The sequence below is a fragment of the Chelonoidis abingdonii genome, chromosome 19, assembly GCF_003597395.2.
Source record: "Chelonoidis abingdonii isolate Lonesome George chromosome 19, CheloAbing_2.0, whole genome shotgun sequence".
NCBI classification, from domain to species: Eukaryota; Metazoa; Chordata; order Testudines; family Testudinidae; genus Chelonoidis; species Chelonoidis abingdonii.
In genome coordinates, this window is record NC_133787.1 from 33,705,851 (window position 1) to 33,716,495 (window position 10,645).

At 39.1% G+C, this 10,645-nt stretch overlaps 1 protein-coding gene across 1 annotated transcript in view; it reads left to right on the plus strand.

Annotated features, from left to right (window-relative positions):
- CDH13 (cadherin 13) overlaps positions 1-10,645 on the plus strand; it is a 738,851-nt gene that overhangs the window by 249,957 nt on the left and 478,249 nt on the right. The gene's annotated exons all lie outside the window — the stretch shown is intronic.

A 10,645-nucleotide genomic window follows, 5' to 3' on the forward strand; every position in this document is an offset into this window, starting at 1 on the left:
AGTGAGGAAAATGAGACCCCTTGTTGATCATTATGCATACGCTCTGTAAGGCAGCACAAGGAATTAGAACACAGGGAAGTTGTGGCACTCCAAAATTATTAAGAACAAGGACATTCATATGGAGCTCATGAGTTTTACAGGCAAGTGGTATTGTGGATCAGTCTGGTCCTGAGTATTAGTGATAACTAAATAGTAGTTGGGAATAAACACATTGCTTCTAAACTCAACATTGCAGGAGTTTGGCTGGAAACACTGTAGAAAGTGATGCACTACCCTGTATAATTTAAAAACAGAAACAAATAGACAAAAACTCCATAATATAGCAAGGAATGTCATTGTTTTAAAAAGACCACATTGTCTCATTCAATCCATGGTTTCTGATACAAGTAGTATATCGCTCGATAGCATTCATCTCCATGTATTTTTTGACAGGTTTCCACATTCCATTTAGGTCTTATGTCCTGCCCTCAGTTCCCATTTCCGTTGGTGTTGAGGTTTGGCGCTGTTGGCCATTTTGAATTTTTTTAAATTATTTTTTATGTTTGAATAGTGGGAATGTTCTGTGCTTATGCTTTGATATATTTGGTTGGTTGATTCGAGAAAAAGATTGAAAGAATAGAGTGTCACAGCTTAAAGATTTTTAAAAAAGCTTTTGTTAGGTTTAGAGGGGAAAAAGGAAATAATGTTTGGTTATGTTTAGTAAGGAGAGATCATTTTAAAGGACTAGTTTTGAATATTATTAAAGAATAATTTTTTTTAAATGTAAAAGGTTTACAGAGAAAAGGGAATTTTATAAAGTGAAGACTGTTTAGTAAGCACATAGTAAAACATATATAAAGGTAGATTAATAGAAAAAAGCATTTAAATATTAAATATAAGGGTAGGTTAAGAAAAGAGCATTTAAAAAGAGTTAAATAAGAGAGAGGTTAAAAGAGAACATGGCAGAAAAAGGGAAAAGGAAGGCAACACATGAGAGAGAGAGAGAGATATCTTACCCATATGACTGTTCCTGGGGAAAGAGAGATCTCTGAAGGTTCACAACCACTCAGGCTAGTTATCACCACCTTTAGATTGGACCAATCAGATGCTGTTCTACAGCTGTGTCATAGAATACATTTTCCTGAACCAATCCTATAGTCCCAAGATGTTTAAACAAGAGCCATCTGCCTCCCCTCATTACACCTCCCTCCTCTTTAACTGCTTTATCCTTAACTTTAAAAAAAACAGACCCCAATCATCTTTCCCATCAAGTAGCACTTTTACATAGGTGCTTTAATGAAGGTTAAAGCTATAAGCCCTTAGTAACGGTTTTAAAAAGGTTTTCCCTATGGTTTTGATGAGGACAATTTAAAGCTGCAGCAAAAACCGTGTCTGTGAGCCAGTGGATCAGCGATAAGAAGATTGCTTCTTCCTCCTCTTTTTAACAAATAGAGGTGAAAGTTATATTAAGTCTTGTAAAGGAATAAACACTTTAAAAGACAAGCCTATTTGAAGAAACATCTCTTCATTTAGGACTTTTACATATGCGTTTCAATAAAAAATTAGCATGCATAAACTATCCCAGGATTAAAATCAAGGACAAACTGTTTATAGTGATGAGAAGTTTTGCCCCCTATGTTTTAGACTGGCCATTTTTAGCGAGGATAATTTGAAGCAGCAAGCCTTTTCAGCAAAGCCACAGTTAGCTAAAATAGCATCTGTGAGATAGGCTCTCTCTGATCCACTATCTGCAGAACACTCCACTCTTCATTTTAAAAGTATGGGGGGAAAGTCGAGGGGTAAGGGTGTTCTTCAGATAAGCGATATCTGAGCTTCATGCAGTCACAAAACGATGGTTTTTATCTTTTACAATCAGTAAATGGAATAAAATACTTTTTATAACTATCACAAAGTGTCTTTCAATGTAATCTCATCATTTGTTAAAACTTGAACAGCATTTAAAAAGTTAGGAAAGAAATCTGTCTGTTTTTGTTTTGTTTTTAACACAAACAAAAAAACCAACAAGCAAACTGAAGGGGTGACCCCTAGAGCATTGCTAACGCAGACTATAATGCATGGATCACTGGCTAGCCTAATTAATCTTACGTGTTTTTAAAGTGTAGAGAAAGCTCCAGCCTGTAATGTACTATTTTTAATAAAATCTATGGACCCAAAACAAAAACAGGAGCTTGTATCTGGGTCTCAGCAAACGGGTTACAAACATTTAAAAACAAAAGCATTCTTATAATGCAACAGAAAAATTCATACTTAAATCCAAAGTCCTAAGAAAATGAAAGCTTAATATGACTTTCGCATGGATTTGTTAAAAAGTGAGGAGGAAAATAAACTTCTCTCTGATCCACTGGGTTACAGAATAAGGGGAATATAAACTAGCTGTTACTAAGGTTCTGTGGTTTTAACTCTCCTATGTTTCTGCATACTCCTTTTATTGAAACACACCTGTAAAATGTTAAAGAGATGTCTTCATATAGGCTTCTCTTTTAAAGTGTTTATTCCTTTACAAAGGTTAATATAACTTTCACTTGTATTTGTTAAAAAGTGGGGGAAGAAGCAGCCTTCTTATCTCTGATCTACTAGCTTACAAAGGCTGTTTTTGCTAACAGTGGCTTTGCTGCAAAAGCGTGCTGCTTCAGATTGTCCTCACTACAAATGACTAGTGTTAGTCTAAAACATAGCGAGGGAACTTTTTTATCACTTATAAATTACTTTTATAAACAGTTTGTCCTTGATTTTAGCTCTGGGATGGTTTCTGCATGCTCATTTTTTATTGACACTCGCATGTAAAAATGTTAAATGGAAGGATGTTTCTTCAGACAGGCTTGTCTTTCAAAGGAGTCTTTTCTAATCTACTAATTTAGAAAGGCTGCTTCAAATTGTCCTTACTAAAAAAAAACCAATGTTAGCAAAAGCATAGGGGAAAACCATTTTTATTACTATAAATTACTTTGATAAATTGGTTGTCTGTGGTTTTAACCCTGGGGTGTTTCTGCATGCTCATTTTTTATTAAAACACCTATAAATAAATGTCTGTTTTTTCAAATAGGCTTGTCTTTTCAAGTGATTATAAAATAGAGCTTTATTCCTTTACAAAACTTAATATCTTTTACTTTTGTTCAAAAGTTCAAAAAGAAACTTCTTATCTCTATGTTCTGGACATCTCACAACCGCCTTTATCTCTAATTCACCAGCTAACAAAGCTACTTTTGCTGCAGCTTCAAATTGTCCTCACCAAAAGCATAGGGGAAAGCTTTTTAAAACTGTTTGTTACTAAGGGCTTATGGCTTTACCCTTCATTAAAGCACCTATGTAAAAGTGCTACCTGACGGGAAAGATGATTGGGGCCTGTTTTTTTTTTTTTTAAAGATAAGGATAAGGCAGTTAAAGAGGAGAGGCGTGTAATGAGAGGAGGGAGAGGGCTCTTGTTTAAAAATCTTGGGACTATAGGATTGGTTCAGGAAAATGTATTCTATGATGCAGCTGTAGAACAGCATCTGATTGGTCGAATCCAAAGGCAGAGATAGCTAGCTTGAGTGGTTGAGAGCCTTGGGAGCTTCCTCCTGCCCCAGGAACAGTTGCAAGGATAAGATATCGTGCTTGCTCTCTCTCTGACTCAACCATGCGCTGCCTATCTTTGCCCTTTGCAAAGGGCTTTCTTTTCCCCTTTTCTGCTATCTTGTATTTAACCCTTTTTAAATGCTCTTTTCTTAACCTACCCTCATATTTAATATTTTAAATGATTTTCTATTAACCTACACTTATATTTTTACCGTGTGCTTACTAAATAGTCTTTGCTTTATAAAATTCCCTTTTTCTGTCATGTTTTTTAACCTAACTTTATATTTAATAAACCTTTTACATTTATTTTTTAAAAATATTCTTTAATAACATGCCAAACTATTCCTTTAAAATCATCTCTCCTTAATAAACCTAACCAATCTTTCTTCTGTTTAATAACCTTTCTTTCCTTTTTACCTCTAAACCTAGTCAAAGTTTCCTTTAGAGAAAAAGGATGAAAGAATAGAGAGAGCTTAAAGATTAAAAAAAAATCAACCAAATGTGTCAAAGCACAAGCATGGAACATTCCCCCTATTAAAGCACAGAAAATAATTTAAAAAAATCAAAATGACCAACGATGCCAAACCTCAACACCAATGGGAATGGAGGACAGGACATAAGCCCTATTTGGGGCATGGAAACCTGCCAAAAATACATGGAGATGAATACTATTGAGCAGTATACTACTGATGAGACTATCGACAGGAATGTCAATTTCTATCTGTTTTTGTACTTACGTGCCCCTCATCATCACCATAGTATGTGAACACCTCAGACATCTGTGGGTTTTTTGATCATAATACATCCATGAGGGAGGAAAAGCATTATCCCCATTTTATAGATGGAACCTGAGGCACAGCATAGACTAAGTGACTTACCTCAGGTCACACAAGACACTGTGGCTGAGCTGGGCATTGAATCCACATCATCCAGTTCTAAGTACAGTGTCCTTTCTCTAAACTGTCCTTCCTCACCTACTTTGGTTATACTTTTAGCAAGGATGCCATGTGTACACTAGGAACTGGGCTGAAACCAAAAGGAAAAATTCATGTTGTAATGGCAATGCACTTGTCTGTGTGTTGACAAATTCTGCTCTTTTCACAGCAAAAGGAGTTATTTAGAACTTTTCTTTGCAGAAACAGAAACACTGAAAAAAACAAAAGCAAGCTACCCAGAGCCTGGTTCCAAAGCAGATAAGGGGACAGGCTGATATTCACAATTTCCAGCCGAGGAAAAGCTGTACAGCATGGTGCCCCCAGGATTCTTCCATACACAAGCATGAAATGATTAAATGGAAACTATCAACCCCTCAGGACTCTTTTCAGGCACCAGATGGGAAAAGAAGAGATAAGAGGGAGGAGAGCGCCCTTGGACAGCATGTAATATAGGCGCAGAACTTAAAATAGCTTTTGGTGGTAGCTCAGAAAGAAGAGAATGAACTTGTTGTAGTCAAGCTGCCCTGTACCATCCACTTTAACTGACTAGCCCTGCAGTATTCTACACTGCCTGCAGTTTCCCTATGTTAAAGTTTTGGTTTTCAACATTATGGTAATATATGTCTGTTACATATAATGTCGAGGAGAGTAGGGTAAGACTCAGGAGAGCTAGGTTTTGTTCCTGGCTCAGCTGTTGGCACTTGCCCTGTGGCAAATTACTTCACCATCTTGTTCCTCGATAGAGTGAGAATAATGATTCTTAGCCCTTTGTAAAGCACACAGCGACCTATGGTTGAAAGGTGCTATATCCAAACAAGATGGTATTATGAAAGAGTGCTATATTTTAGTCTGAAATCACCCAAATGAAATTCATTGGACAAGTGCAAAGTACTGCACTTAGGAAGGAAAAGGAGACACAATGGGGAATAACTGGGTAGGCAGAAGTATTGCTGAAAGGATCTGGAGGTTATAGTTGTGATGAGTCATCCCTGAGTTACCTTTGAGCCTGCCCAAGCCTGATTACTCCTCCCTGAACCAGAGAGTATGATGAGTCATCCACAGCAACTGCTTGCAGGTCTTGTGATAGGCCCCATGCTGATCAACCAATCCTCAGGCCAGAACCCGCTCATGGGATCCCAAGGCCAATGTGTAGACTCCTAAGGGGAGCAGTTTCTCCAGCTTGCTCACCACCATTACCTGGCTGGGAATGTTCCCATTGCCTGGTAGTTCTGACACAGTGCCTGGACTCCTGCTTCAGCTCTGGCCAGCCCTTGCTCCTGCTTGTGCTTCTGTTCTAGCTGGCCCTTGTTCCTCCTTCAACTTTAACCCCTGCAGCTTCCATGCTAGCCAGTCCCTGCTCCAGCCTGCATCTGCGCCAGTCTCAGCCAGCGATTCTGGCAGTAGTGGGTCACAAACTGAATATGAGTCAACAATCTGTGCCAATTGTGAAAAAGAGGCTAATATTATAGGGTGTATTAATATGAGTGTCATAGGTAAGACGTGGGAGGTAACTGTCCTGCTCTACCCAGCATTGGTGAGGTCTCAGTTGGAGTACTGTGTCGAGTTCTGAGCCCTAGCCTTCAGAAAAGCTGTGGAAAATTGGAGGAAGTCTAGAGAAAAGCAACAAAAGTGATAAATCAGGTTTTCTAAGTCTTTTTATGAGGAAAGGTTAAAAAGTCAGCACATTGTACTCTTGAGAAAATAAGACTGAGGGGGAGATGGGACCAGAAAGCAATCTTCGAAAGTGTTAAGGGTTGTTATAAAGAGGATGGTGACCAGTTGTTCTCAATGTCCACTGATGGTAGAACAAGAAGTAATGGGCTTAATCTGCAGCAGGGGAGATTTTAGATTAGAAATTAGGAAAAGCTTTCTAACTATATGGGTAGTTAAACTCTGGAATAGACTCCCAAGAGAGGTTGTAAAATCTCCATTGTTGGAGGTTTTTTTAAGAACATGTTAGACAAACACCTGTGAGGGATGGTCTAGGTTTGCTTGGTCCAACCTCAGCATGGGGTACTGCAGTAGATGACTTCTCAAGTTCCCTTCCACCCCCACATTTCTGTGATTGACATAATCATGTCATGGGTTCAAGTTCAGCACATTTTTTTGTGATTTCACTGTCTGCTCTGCCCATATAATACCAAAAGGTTGCCAATTTTGTTTATAGCAGAGGAGAAACGCTGAGGCTCTAGACCCTAGGTACATGACTGTCTATCTTAGCACTGATGAAAAAGGATCATTTTGCAGTACAACTACGGTAGGTTATTTGAGAACATCATAAAGTACCAACCTCTATGATATAACCAGTAATAGTTCCTATCAAGGAAGATTAGCATTTTTTACATATCATATCAGTTTGGAGGAAAATTCCATATGGGCTGAAAATGACTACAAGTGTATGAATTGGACTCTCATATGAGAGATTGACAAATAGGATTGCTGATTTTCATCTTATTAGATTTTACCAGCAGCAGTTGCTTCAAAGAGGAGTATGTACAATGCTGTACTTTAGGAATATTTTTGTAGTCTTGAAATATATAAAGTCACAGTGCTCCATTAATATTGATAATATACTTATGAGTTCTTATGCTGATCAAAAAGATATGATGTAGAAAATTACTTCTTTTCAGAAAACTTTGAGATACTTCATATTACAACATAAAAAGGACCCATTAGATTTTCAAAAACACATCATTTGTGTTAGATCCCTAACAAAAACATTTTTTTGTGTGGAAACTTCCCAGTAAAATAGAAACGAAACCACCAAGATTAGATGAAACGTGACATTTCTGTATTTGCTGAAACAGAATGTTTGTCATATTCTTCCACTAATGTGCAAATCTATATGAGATTTGTTTGTATATTTTAAACTTCATCCACATGAAGCAATAGGTGTTGGTATATGGATAGTATTTTGGTAAATAGCTTTCCTCCTTTTTATGGCTACTGGTTGAATGATTTAAGTGAAAATCATTTTTAGTTGAGATAACCTTCAAAACCCCTATAACTACATGATCACATTTTACATTAGGTCCATGAATACAACACCCCATTGCCATCAGTGGATCAGTCAATAATGTGTTCCAATTATTTATTTCTGTGTGTAAATTTATTAAAGTCCTCATTGGAACTCTCTGCATGTTGTGAAATATTACACAACATAGAGCTCTCTAAATCCTCCTTAGCCACTCAAACCATTTTGAACCCAAAACCTTAGTTCCACTGCTCCCTGAGATTGATTCAAAGTCCACTGAAGTTAATAGTTTCTCACTGACTTCAGTCAGGTTTGGATCAGACTTATGCAGGAGTTTTAGCTACTAGATAGCACAGAACATGTTTGAGCTACTAGATAGCACACATAAGTGTGGTTTTGAGAGCTTCTCTCCTGGCTCTCAGTCCTCTCCTGGCAAGCCATTCATGGCTGACCGAGACATCCTCTTAGCAGTATACATGAAGTAAAGAGACCACATTGTGTACACCCCATCCCTGAGTTCCCCATCCACTCAGTTACATCACTGCATCAACTCTCACTGGTGTTGATAGCCATGTGTAGATCTTCAGCTCTTGAGTGCATTTCCCCTGCAAATTCCTGCTGCTGAACAAATCCAGATTTCACATACATTGGTTCTGGAATATGCCCTAACAATGTACCATTTATCTAAGAATTATCATGGTGCCAAGAGATGCAGCAGTTGCTATAGAAACAATTGCTTTTTGTATTGAATGGCAGAGTAAAGAACATGATCCACTGATTCTGATTAACTTACATTCCATCTTTGAGCAAAGTACTTCTAGTAACATTTCTCATTGTATGTGTAAATGCTTAGATCAAATGTTGTTAGCCATAAGCACTGAGTTTCTTTTTCTCCAGGGTTGCTCCGCCCCAAGGCCCTGCTCCCAGTCTGCTCCTCCGCTGAGGCCCCACCTTGTCTCTGCCACTATCCACCCTGTTCCAATCCCTCTCCCAAGGTCCCATCCGCTCACCACTCCTTGTTCTCTGCCCTCTGTCAAGCACCTCCCTCAGTGTCAAACAGCTGATCAGTGGCAGCCACCAAATAGCTGTGGCTGGTGGGTGCTGAGCACCCACTATTTTTTTTCCCATGGGTGCTCCAGCCCTGAAGCACCCATGGACTTGGCGCCAATCTTGTTTGCTAACTTTGCTCCCTTTTCTCTCAATGCACAACTTCTGCATGTAAATGAGAAGTAGTCAGTTTTTTAAGGAGAGAAAAATGGTCTTATAGATTGGAAACATGAATAATTCACTTTGAAGTTATAAGCTGTTGGCTGCACTGCATGTTCTGTGCTTTCCTAGGTGAATAATCTACGTTCTGATTTTATATGAACTAGAGATGTACTTATTCTAGGAGAGGGACTTTGTGCTTGTCATTGGCAAACAGAATTCAAGCAGCACAGAGTGTTAAAGGTGAAATGAAATAATTCAGAAATAAATACAAATAATTATTTAAAAGCCATGACTAGTGACAGAGTAAATGGGGAGACTGAAAAATTACAACAGAACGTATCCCAAAATAAAATATTTAAGAATCACAATTCCCTTTACTCACCAGACAGGACCTGAGTATAGAACTTTGTATTTCACAAGAGGAATAGATGTCATCTATGCATCTATGTAAGAGGGGCAACTGTTTGCTGTGCTGTTAGTATGGACATGTGGTTTCTTTACAGGTGAAATGCAAAAGCCAAAATTAAGTCCCTGCACCAAATGCTCTGTTTCTCTCTTCAATACATGTAGGCCAATTTTGGGCCCACTGGAGTTGCAAAGCTGCAATTTATTTCAGTGGGAGCAAGGGTTGTTCAATGATTGTACTGTTTTGGGTAAAATTCACCCCCATGCAGAGGGCTGGGAAAATACCCATGCTCCATTTATGTCCCTCTGAAGCATTATCATGAGGCAGTATTGGGATCTGAGTGGAGCACAGGCAGGAAATCCTGCTTTATGATTTGGGATAATAAATAGCTTCTTCCTGTTTAAAGCTATGTAAAAGGCAACATTTCACATTTAGTAGAATAGTAATAAATTATTTGTACTGCTATGAGTCCAACCTGAAAGCTTTCCTTTGACATGAGGAAGACTATATCACCCTCATGTAACATTTGCCACTTCAAGGAGAGGGGGCTGTCATTCTGTGGACTGGCAGTAGCGTCTCCTTTAAGGGTCACCTGCCTGGGGATTGCAAAGAGGGTCTTGGGAGTGGGGAGAGGGTAGCACCTGAACAAGTAAGTGGGGCTCAGGTAACCATTGGCCCCTGTGCACCCAGGGAAGGATATATAAACCCTGTCCCTCCAGCCTGATCCTCTTTTCTTACCCAGTTGGAATGCAGTTGGAGTTCTTAATGTCTTGTACAGCAAGGAGACAACACCTTTTCTGCAGCCCCATAAACTTTGTACAAGAGCAGGTGGTGGGGTCCCAGCAATGGGCTGGAGACCAGCTGTGGAGGGATGGTGGACCAATGGCAGACACCCACCAAGTGAAAATGATTACAGAATGGTGGTCTGCATTGTATGGATGACTGAGAGAGAGCTCCTTGATGAGTTAATTTAATAAAAGTTGCAGCCTAATTAAACCCCATCCCTAACACCTTGTCTGTCTTAGTGCACATCTGGGATGATGTGTCGAGTTGCTAAGCTTTATAATGATGTTGTGGGGAAATCTGCTCCAGAGATGTGGAGAAGATGTAAAAGAATCTTTGGGGGAAATCTTAAATTTAAAATTCATTCCAGTAACTGGGGGATGTTGGAGGGAAAGCAACTGGCTAAATGTGATTTACAAGAATGTAAAAAGAGATCATAAAGGATAAGATGTCCGTTAAGATGTGTAATAGCGTCATTTATAAAACAGCTTTCATCCTTTAAGATTCTTAACGCATATCCATGAGTGTAGATTGTGTCTATTGTGATAGACCCAGGCCAGTGGGGTGCAGGAGTCTGGTAAAGGGCAAATATACTGGCCACTGGGTGAGCAGTTTTCTGTTCCCTGAGTGACCAGAGCAGGGTCTGCACTAGAGTAGTCAGGAACTTGCTAGAACCAATTAAGGCAGACAGGCTGATTAGAACACCTGCAGCCAATCAAGGCAGGCTAATCAGGGCACCTGGGTTTTAAAAGGAGCTCTCTCCAGTCAGATGGGGAGGAGCCA